Consider the following 9,444-nt stretch of genomic DNA (forward strand, 5'->3'; position numbering starts at 1 on the left):
TTACCTGATTTGCTTCAAACTTCATCAGTGTAATGTCAATACACAGCAGATGTAGACCTATGACAGGATTTTTGATATTTGAAATATTGTTGCCATGGCAACAGGTCAAACTGTAATAATATTCTTGAGTGTTTTTGAGGCTCTTAACATGCTTCAAATTGCATGAAACTCGACACACACATCAATATTGTCAACCAGTAGACATGGACAAAGCCATAGAAATGGGCGTGGTGGAGGGGCTCAGTAGCGCCACCTTTTGACAAAAGTGGGGGTTAGTTTTTCCTACAGTCACCAAACTCGGTACACATATTATTCTCATCAAGCCGGACAATTTTCTAATTTACATTCATTAGCTCCGACCAACAGGAAGTCAGCTATTTTGGTTTGAATGTAAATTTTTTGAAAAAACAGGCTATGAATTTTATACTACTACTCCTACAGGGTTTATCCAATTTACACCAAGCTTTTTTTAACTTGTTGCGAACACATTGAAGTTGTTTAATTGCAAACGGATTTTGGATATCTCAAACGGTTTGGCCGTGGCGAGGCAACGAATTTATGGCGAGAAAAGGGAAACAGGAAATGTGTTATAACTTCTGCATACATTGATTGATGTTTATGAAACTTCAGGAGTGTGTTGGTTGTAGTAGTCTGATCACATGGATGTAACTATTGTGAGTCAAAGTTATAGCGCCACCAAATGGCAGCAAGAAGTGTATCACTTTTAAAATGCTTTGAGATCACCCTCTTATTTTTACCTGATTTGCTTCAAACTTCATCAGTGTAATGTCAATACACAGCAGATGTAGACCTATGACAGGATTTTTGATATTTGAAATATTGTTGCCATGGCAACAGGTCAAACTGTAATAATATTCTTGAGTGTTTTTGAGGCTCTTAACATGCTTCAAATTGCATGAAACTCGACACACACATCAATATTGTCAACCAGTAGACATGGACAAAGCCATAGAAATGGGCGTGGTGGAGGGGCTCAGTAGCGCCACCTTTTGACAAAAGTGGGGGTTAGTTTTTCCTACAGTCACCAAACTCGGTAAACATATTATTCTCATCAAGCCGGACAATTTTCTAATTTACATTCATTAGCTCCGACCAACAAGAAGTCAGCTATTTTGGTTTGAATGTTAATTTTTTGAAAAAACAGGCTATGAATTTTATACTACTACTCCTACAGGGTTTATCCAATTTACACCAAGCTTTTTTTAACTTGTTGCTAACACATTGAAGTTGTTTAATTGCAAACGGATTTTGGATATCTCAAACGGTTTGGCCGTGGCGAGGCAACGAATTTATGGCAAGAAAAGGGAAACAAAGTGTTATAACTTCTGCATACATTAATTGATTTTGATGAAACTTTGGCTTAGTCTTCGTTGTACAAGGCTGATCACATGGATTTGACTATTGTGATTCAAAGTCATAGCGCCACCAACTGGAAGCAGAAAATGTGTCACTTTCAGCATACATTGAGATCACCCTCTTATTTTTACCTGATTTGCTTCAAAATTCATCAGAATAATGTTAAAACTTGGCACATGTAATCCTTTGAAAATGGGCAGGGAGGAGGGGCTCTATAGCGGCACCTTGTAGTGCAGTAAATGTGGAGTGAATTTGGCATAGTCCTTTGATGTTTAACCGTTTTAAGTGCCTATTGCCCGCTGTGCACAGTTGCCCTGAAGCCACCGGGGTGGCGGTTCCACCGGGCTTGGGCCCGCCATCGCTGCTCGCAGCTATATTTATTATTTTATTTTTTTTTTTTATTTTTTATTTTTTCCGTCTTCCGGGGCTTTTTGGGGGCCTTAACATGCTCAAAAACTCTTGAAAATTGGCACACACATTGGAATCCGCGGCCATTAGGACGCCGGAGAGGCTGGTACCCGGGCGTGGCAGGGGGGCTCGACAGCGCCCCCTTGAAAAAAGTCTGAAAATTTGGTCCATATATTAAACATGCTTGCACGTATTAGTATGAAACTCGGTACACATATAGACCTCATCGGGCCGAACAACTTTCGCGCTCTAAGTTAATCGCCACGCCAACAGGAAGTCAGCTATTAAGGGTTGTTTGAAAAACGCATGCTCTGGAATTTGATATACTCCTCCTAGACGATTAATCCGATCGCCACCAAACTCGGTCAGCATGAAGTCAAGACACTGATGATTAAAAATTGCCAGGGGATTTTTGATATCTCGAACGGTTTGGCCGTGGCGAGGCAACGAATTTATGGCGAGAAAAAGGAAACAGGAAATGTGTTATAACGTCTTAATACATATATTGATCTTTATGAAACTTCACGAGTGTGTTCGTTATAGGAGTCTGATCACATGGATGTGACTATTGTGAGTCAAAGTTATAGCGCCACCAACTGGCAGCAGGAAGTGTATCACTTTTTGAAATGTTTTGAGATCACCCTCTTATTTTTACCTGATTTGCTTCAAACTTCATCAGTGTAATGTCAATACACAGCAGATGTAGACCTATGACAGGATTTTTGATATTTGAAATATTGTTGCCATGGCAACAGGTCAAACTGTAATAATATTCTTGAGTGTTTTTGAGGCTCTTAACATGCTTCAAATTGCATGAAACTCAACACACACATCAATATTGTCAACCAGTAGACATGGACAAAGCCATAGAAATGGGCGTGGTGGAGGGGCTCAGTAGCGCCACCTTTTGACAAAAGTGGGGGTTAGTTTTTCCTACAGTCACCAAACTCGGTACACATATTGTTCTCATCAAGCCGGACAATTTTCTAATTTACATTCATTAGCTCCGACCAACAGGAAGTCAGCTATTTTGGTTTGAATGTTAATTTTTTGAAAAAACAGGCTATGAATTTTATACTACTACTCCTACAGGGTTTATCCAATTTACACCAAGCTTTTTTTAACTTGTTGCGAACACATTGAAGTTGTTTAATTGCAAACGGATTTTGGATATCTCAAACGGTTTGGCCGTGGCGAGGCAACGAATTTATGGCGAGAAAAGGGAAACAGGAAATGTGTTATAACTTCTGCATACATTGATTGATGTTTATGAAACTTCAGGAGTGTGTTGGTTGTAGTAGTCTGATCACATGGATGTAACTATTGTGATTCAAAGTTATAGCGCCACCAAATGGCAGCAAGAAGTGTATCACTTTTAAAATGCTTTGAGATCACCCTCTTATTTTTACCTGATTTGCTTCAAACTTCATCAGTGTAATGTCAATACACAGCAGATGTAGACCTATGACAGGATTTTTGATATTTGAAATATCGTTGCCATGGCGACAGGTCAAACTGTAATAATATTCTTGAGTGTTTTTGAGGCTCTTAACATGCTTCAATTTGCATGAAACTCGACACACACATCAATATTGTCAACCAGTAGACATGGACAAAGCCATAGAAATGGGCGTGGTGGAGGGGCTCAGTAGCGCCACCTTTTGACAAAAGTGGGGGGGTTAGTTTTTCCTACAGTCACCAAACTCGGTACACATATTGTTCTCATCAAGCCGGACAATTTTCTAATTTACATTCATTAGCTCCGACCAACAGGAAGTCGGCTATTTTTGTTTGAATGTTAATTTTTTGAAAAAACAGGCTATGAATTTTATACTACTACTTTTACAGGGTTTATCCAATTTACACCAAGCTTTTTTTAACTTGTTGCTAACACATTGAAGTTGTTTAATTGCAAACGGATTTTGGATATCTCAAACAGTTTGGCCGTGGCGAGGCAACGAATTTATGGCAAGAAAAGGGAAACAAAGTGTTATAACTTCTGCATACATTAATTGATTTTGATGAAACTTTGGCTTAGTCTTCGTTGTACAAGGCTGATCACATGGATTTGACTATTGTGATTCAAAGTCATAGCGCCACCAACTGGAAGCAGAAAATGTGTCACTTTCAGCATACATTGAGATCACCCTCTTATTTTTACCTGATTTGCTTCAAAATTCATCAGAATAATGTTAAAACTTGGCACATGTAATCCTTTGAAAATGGGCAGGGAGGAGGGGCTCTATAGCGGCACCTTGTAGTGCAGTAAATGTGGAGTGAATTTGACATAGTCCTTTGATGTTTAACCGTTTTAAGTGCCTATTGCCCGCCGTGCACAGTTGCCCTGAAGCCACCGGGGTGGCGGTGCCACCGGGCTTGGGCCCGCCATCGCTGCTCGCAGCTATATTTTTATTTTGTTCTTGCTCAGAGCTAAAATGTGAATGGAATATACCACTCTATTGCTGTATAAAATGTGGGTGTGTATGCTGTTAAGAATACGAGCATATATCAAGTTTGATTTTTATACACGTGTGAAAAGACCTACAAATTAGGTCTTTCTCTAGTCTATTGGTTTATGAACGTTAAGTCCCGCCCTCGCCTATGTGTTTTGTTATGTTTTGTGATTTGTTTTGGGTTTCCATGGAGACGAGAGAGAGTTTTTAACGGATGCAGCCGATCGGAAATAGTTTATGATAAAGATTTTATAAGTTTTAATGTATTATTCATCATATTTATATCTTAAATTGTGTATATTTACTTGATTCAAGTCACACGAGTTTTCAGTTTGTGTTATTGTGTTGTAATTGAATTTTCCGTGAATGTTCGCTCGACATTGAAGACTTTCGACATTCTTTAGCAGGAAGAATTGATAAAGACGGTGTTTTAAGTTATCCTTCAGGTATAATTTGTACGAACACAAATACTAGAGACACTCACTTTATTTGCTGCGTGTTGATCGGAGCACAGACATCATAGTGCCTAGTTAACGTGAGAGTCGTGAATTTGACTGCCGAAGCGAAGAGTCTGTGGCCCGCCTGCAGAAAGCGCAGATGGGAGTTTTACTTACTCAAACATGTTCTAAGGGCAGAAAGGAAAATGATTGGTTTACAGATTCAACCAATGAAATTGAAGCAGAGGCGGGATCAAGTTTTTTTTTTTTTTAATTTGGCGAGATTCTATACGTTATCAACTGTTGATAGAAGATTGCGGATTTAAGGTAAGTGAATTTAAACTATATTTTGTTAAAATTCTAAGATAAACAGCCTCTAAAGTGTACTAAGATAATTGGGGAACATTGAAAATGCACAGAACTAACTGAATCGTCGTCTAATATCGGATCATTTGTATTTTGATTCGATTGCTAACTCCACTGCACCTAAGCTGCTAAAGGTCTAAATGGGGTTAAACATGATTTAGCTGTCTGTAAAGCCGATATATGCGAACACAGAACCTTTCATATCGATGTTATTTTTGGTCTACTATGCTGCTCTTAAAGCAAGAGTTACACCGTGACCAGACGCGATCTTTTATCGCGTCACGCGCCGCAACAGCTAAAAGCTGTCTAAACCGAACTCAACAAGACGACCGTTGCAAAGCACGTGGACAGAAATAGAACGGGGAATCCGTTTACGGTCGGGAATTTGAGTCGCTGCTCTCAGGGCTGCAGTACTCAATAGATTAATATCACTGTTATTTTAGTGTACTATATGCTGCTCTCAGAGCACTCAATAGATTCATTTTACTGTGTTATTTTAGTGTACTATATGCTGCTCTCAGGGCTGCAGTACTCAATAGATTCATATCGCTGTTATTTTAGTGTACTATATGCTGCTCTCAGGGCTGCAGTACTCAATAGATTAATATAGCTGTTATTTTAGTGTACTATATGCTGCTCTCAGGGCTGCAGTACTCAAAAGATTAATATCGCTGTTATTTTAGTGTACTATATGCTGCTCTCAGGGCTGCAGTACTCAATATATTCATTTTACTGTGTTATTTTAGTGTACTATATTCTGCTCTCAGGGCTGCAGTACTCAATAGATTCATATCGCTGTTATTTTAGTGTACTATATGCTGCTCTCAGGGCTGCAGTACTCAATAGATTCATTTTACTGTGTTATTTTAGTGTACTATATGCTGCTCTCAGGGCTGCAGTACTCAATAGATTCATTTTACTGTGTTATTTTAGTGTACTATATTCTGCTCTCAGGGCTGCAGTACTCAATAGATTCATATCGCTGTTATTTTAGTGTACTATATGCTGCTCTCAGGGCTGCAGTACTCAATAGATTCATTTTACTGTGTTATTTTAGTGTACTATATGCTGCTCTCAGGGCTGCAGTACTCAATAGATTCATTTTACTGTGTTATTTTAGTGTACTATATGCTGCTCTCAGGGATGCAGTACTCAATAGATTAATATAGCTGTTATTTTAGTGTACTATATGCTGCTCTCAGGGCTGCAGTACTCAATAGATTCATTTTACTGTGTTATTTTAGTGTACTATATGCTGCTCTCAGGGCTGCAGTACTCAATAGATTAATTTTACTGTGTTATGCAAACTAACCCTATATGGCATTTTACATATTTAGAGGCTGATAAACTATTATTAAAATTCACTAATAGATAGTCTGTTCTCTATTCATTTAATATTGTTTCTAAATACATCAATTATGTTAGAAGACAGCACAAAAGATGAGACAAAGAACCTGAGGGACAAGACAGCTCAGAAGAAAGAGACAAAGAACCTGAGGGACAAGACAGCTCAGAAGAAAGAGACAAAGAACCTGAGGGACAAGACAGCTCAGGAGAAAGAGACAAAGAACCTGAGGGACAAGACAGTTCAGGAGAAAGAGACAAAGAACCTGAGGGACAAGACAGCTCAGGAGAAATAGACAAAGAACCTGAGGGACAAGACAGTTCAGGAGAAAGAGACAAAGAACCTGAGGGACAAGACAGCTCAGGAGAAAGAGACAAAGAACCTGAGGGACAAGACAGCTCAGGAGAAAGAGACAAAGAACCTGAGGGACAAGACAGTTCAGGAGAAAGAGACAAAGAACCTGAGGGACAAGACAGCTCAGGAGAAAGAGACAAAGAACCTGAGGGACAAGACAGTTCAGGAGAAAGAGACAAAGAACCTGAGGGACAAGACAGCTCAGGAGAAATAGACAAAGAACCTGAGGGACAAGACAGTTCAGGAGAAAGAGACAAAGAACCTGAGGGACAAGACAGCTCAGGAGAAAGAGACAAAGAACCTGAGGGACAAGACAGCTCAGGAGAAAGAGACAAAGAACCTGAGGGACAAGACAGTTCAGGAGAAAGAGACAAAGAACCTGAGGGACAAGACAGCTCAGGAGAAAGAGACAAAGAACCTGAGGGACAAGACAGTTCAGGAGAAAGAGACAAAGAACCTGAGGGACAAGACAGTTCAGGAGAAAGAGACAAAGAACCTGAGGGACAAGACAGCTCAGGAGAAAGAGACAAAGAACCTGAGGGACAAGACAGTTCAGGAGAAAGAGACAAAGAACCTGAGGGACAAGACAGTTCAGGAGAGAGAGACAAAGAACCTGAGGGACAAGACAGCTCAGGAGAAATAGACAAAGAACCTGAGGGACAAGACAGTTCAGGAGAAAGAGACAAAGAACCTGAGGGACAAGACAGTTCAGGAGAAAGAGACAAAGAACCTGAGGGACAAGACAGCTCAGGAGAAAGAGACAAAGAACCTGAGGGACAAGACAGCTCAGAAGAAAGAGACAAAGAACCTGAGGGACAAGACAGCTCAGAAGAAAGAGACAAAGAACCTGAGGGACAAGACAGTTCAGGAGAAAGAGACAAAGAACCTGAGGGACAAGACAGCTCAGGAGAAAGAGACAAAGAACCTGAGGGACAAGACAGCTCAGAAGAAAGAGACAAAGAACCTGAGGGACAAGACAGCTCAAAAGAAAGAGACAAGACAGCTCAGAAGAAAGAGACAAAGAACCTGAGGGACAAGACAGCTCAGGAGAAAGAGACAAAGAACCTGAGGGACAAGACAGCTCAGGAGAAAGAGACAAAGAACCTGAGGGACAAGACAGCTCAGGAGAAAGAGACAAAGAACCTGAGGGACAAGACAGCTCAGGAGAAAGAGACAAAGAACCTGAGGGACAAGACAGCTCAGGAGAAAGAGACAAAGAACCTGAGGGACAAGACAGTTCAGGAGAAAGAGACAAAGAACCTGAGGGACAAGACAGCTCAGAAGAAAGAGACAAAGAACCTGAGGGACAAGACAGTTCAGGAGAAAGAGACAAAGAACCTGAGGGACAAGACCGTTCAGGAGAAAGAGACAAAGAACCTGAGGGACAAGACAGTTCAGGAGAAAGAGACAAAGAACCTGAGGGACAAGACAGCTCAGAAGAAAGAGACAAGACAGCTCAGAAGAAAGAGACAAAGAACCTGAGGGACAAGACAGTTCAGGAGAAAGAGACAAAGAACCTGAGGGACAAGACAGCTCAGAAGAAAGTAACCAAAATGAAGGAATTCAGGAAGCAGCTCAGGACTCAACCAAGTTCAAACAGGTCATTTTTTTTCTATAAATGTGTTATTAATTATAGCAAATTATGCTGCATATCAGTTATTTTAAAAATCAAGTAAATTATCTTATTGCATGGTTCAAATCCTTATTTCTTTTGTATTTGATTCTCTAAAGAGAATTTTTTTTTAAAGATAAAGGCCCTCTGTCTTTTCAAGGATTATTATAATGTACATAACACATTGATATTTCAGATACCTGGTCACATCAGATGAACTGAGGAGAGGAGGTGCTCTCCCCCAGAGAGTTACTCTCCAAACACTGTAGTGGCTTATCTACGGAAGGCCAAGGGACAAAAAAAGAAAATTATAGAGAAGTTGGCGGAGTTGGCGGTGAACCCCAAACTTTGTGAAGGTAAAAATATAGTAGTAGTAATAACTTTAAAGGGAATTCTGAGACCAGTATCCTTGTTTTGTGGTTTTGAATCATGTTTCTTTATAATAGTAAAATTTTATAACAATATCTTCCACTGAAATTCCACATTACTTATAACTGTATTGTTATACTTTTAAAATGTATATAAATAAAAAGTAAATATAATCATAGACAAGTTGTCTTGCCACTATGGGGTGTTCAGTTTTACCAAAATAGGTCAATATATTATGTTAATAGCCTGACTTGCTATGTTTTACAACCAGTTTTGGAATATACACTGACTGTCCACTTTAATAGGAACTCCTGTACACCATGTCCTTCATAGAGTCATACAATCAGCCAATCATATGGCAACTGCACCCTGCATAAAATCATACAGATACAGGTCAAAAGCACATCAATCATCAGAATGGGGAAAATGTGATCTGTGACTTTAACTGTGACATGGTTTTTGGTTCCAGATGGGCTGATTTGAATTTCAGAAACTATGGATCTCCTGAGAATTTCTCACACAACACAGAATAGTTGGGTGGGGTCTGGGGGGCAGCAACTCATGATCACTCTTTATGAATGTGGTGTGAAGAAAATCATCTTAGCACGTATAAGACATTGAACCCTAAAGTGGATGGGCTCTAACAGCAGCCAAGAATAAGAATGCAGATTTCATGGGCACAGTGTAACGAAGCGGGACTCGAGGTAAGATCCATATGCAGAG

The sequence above is a fragment of the Chanodichthys erythropterus genome, chromosome 1 (assembly GCF_024489055.1).
Source record: "Chanodichthys erythropterus isolate Z2021 chromosome 1, ASM2448905v1, whole genome shotgun sequence".
In the NCBI taxonomy this organism is placed as follows: Eukaryota; Metazoa; Chordata; class Actinopteri; order Cypriniformes; family Xenocyprididae; genus Chanodichthys; species Chanodichthys erythropterus.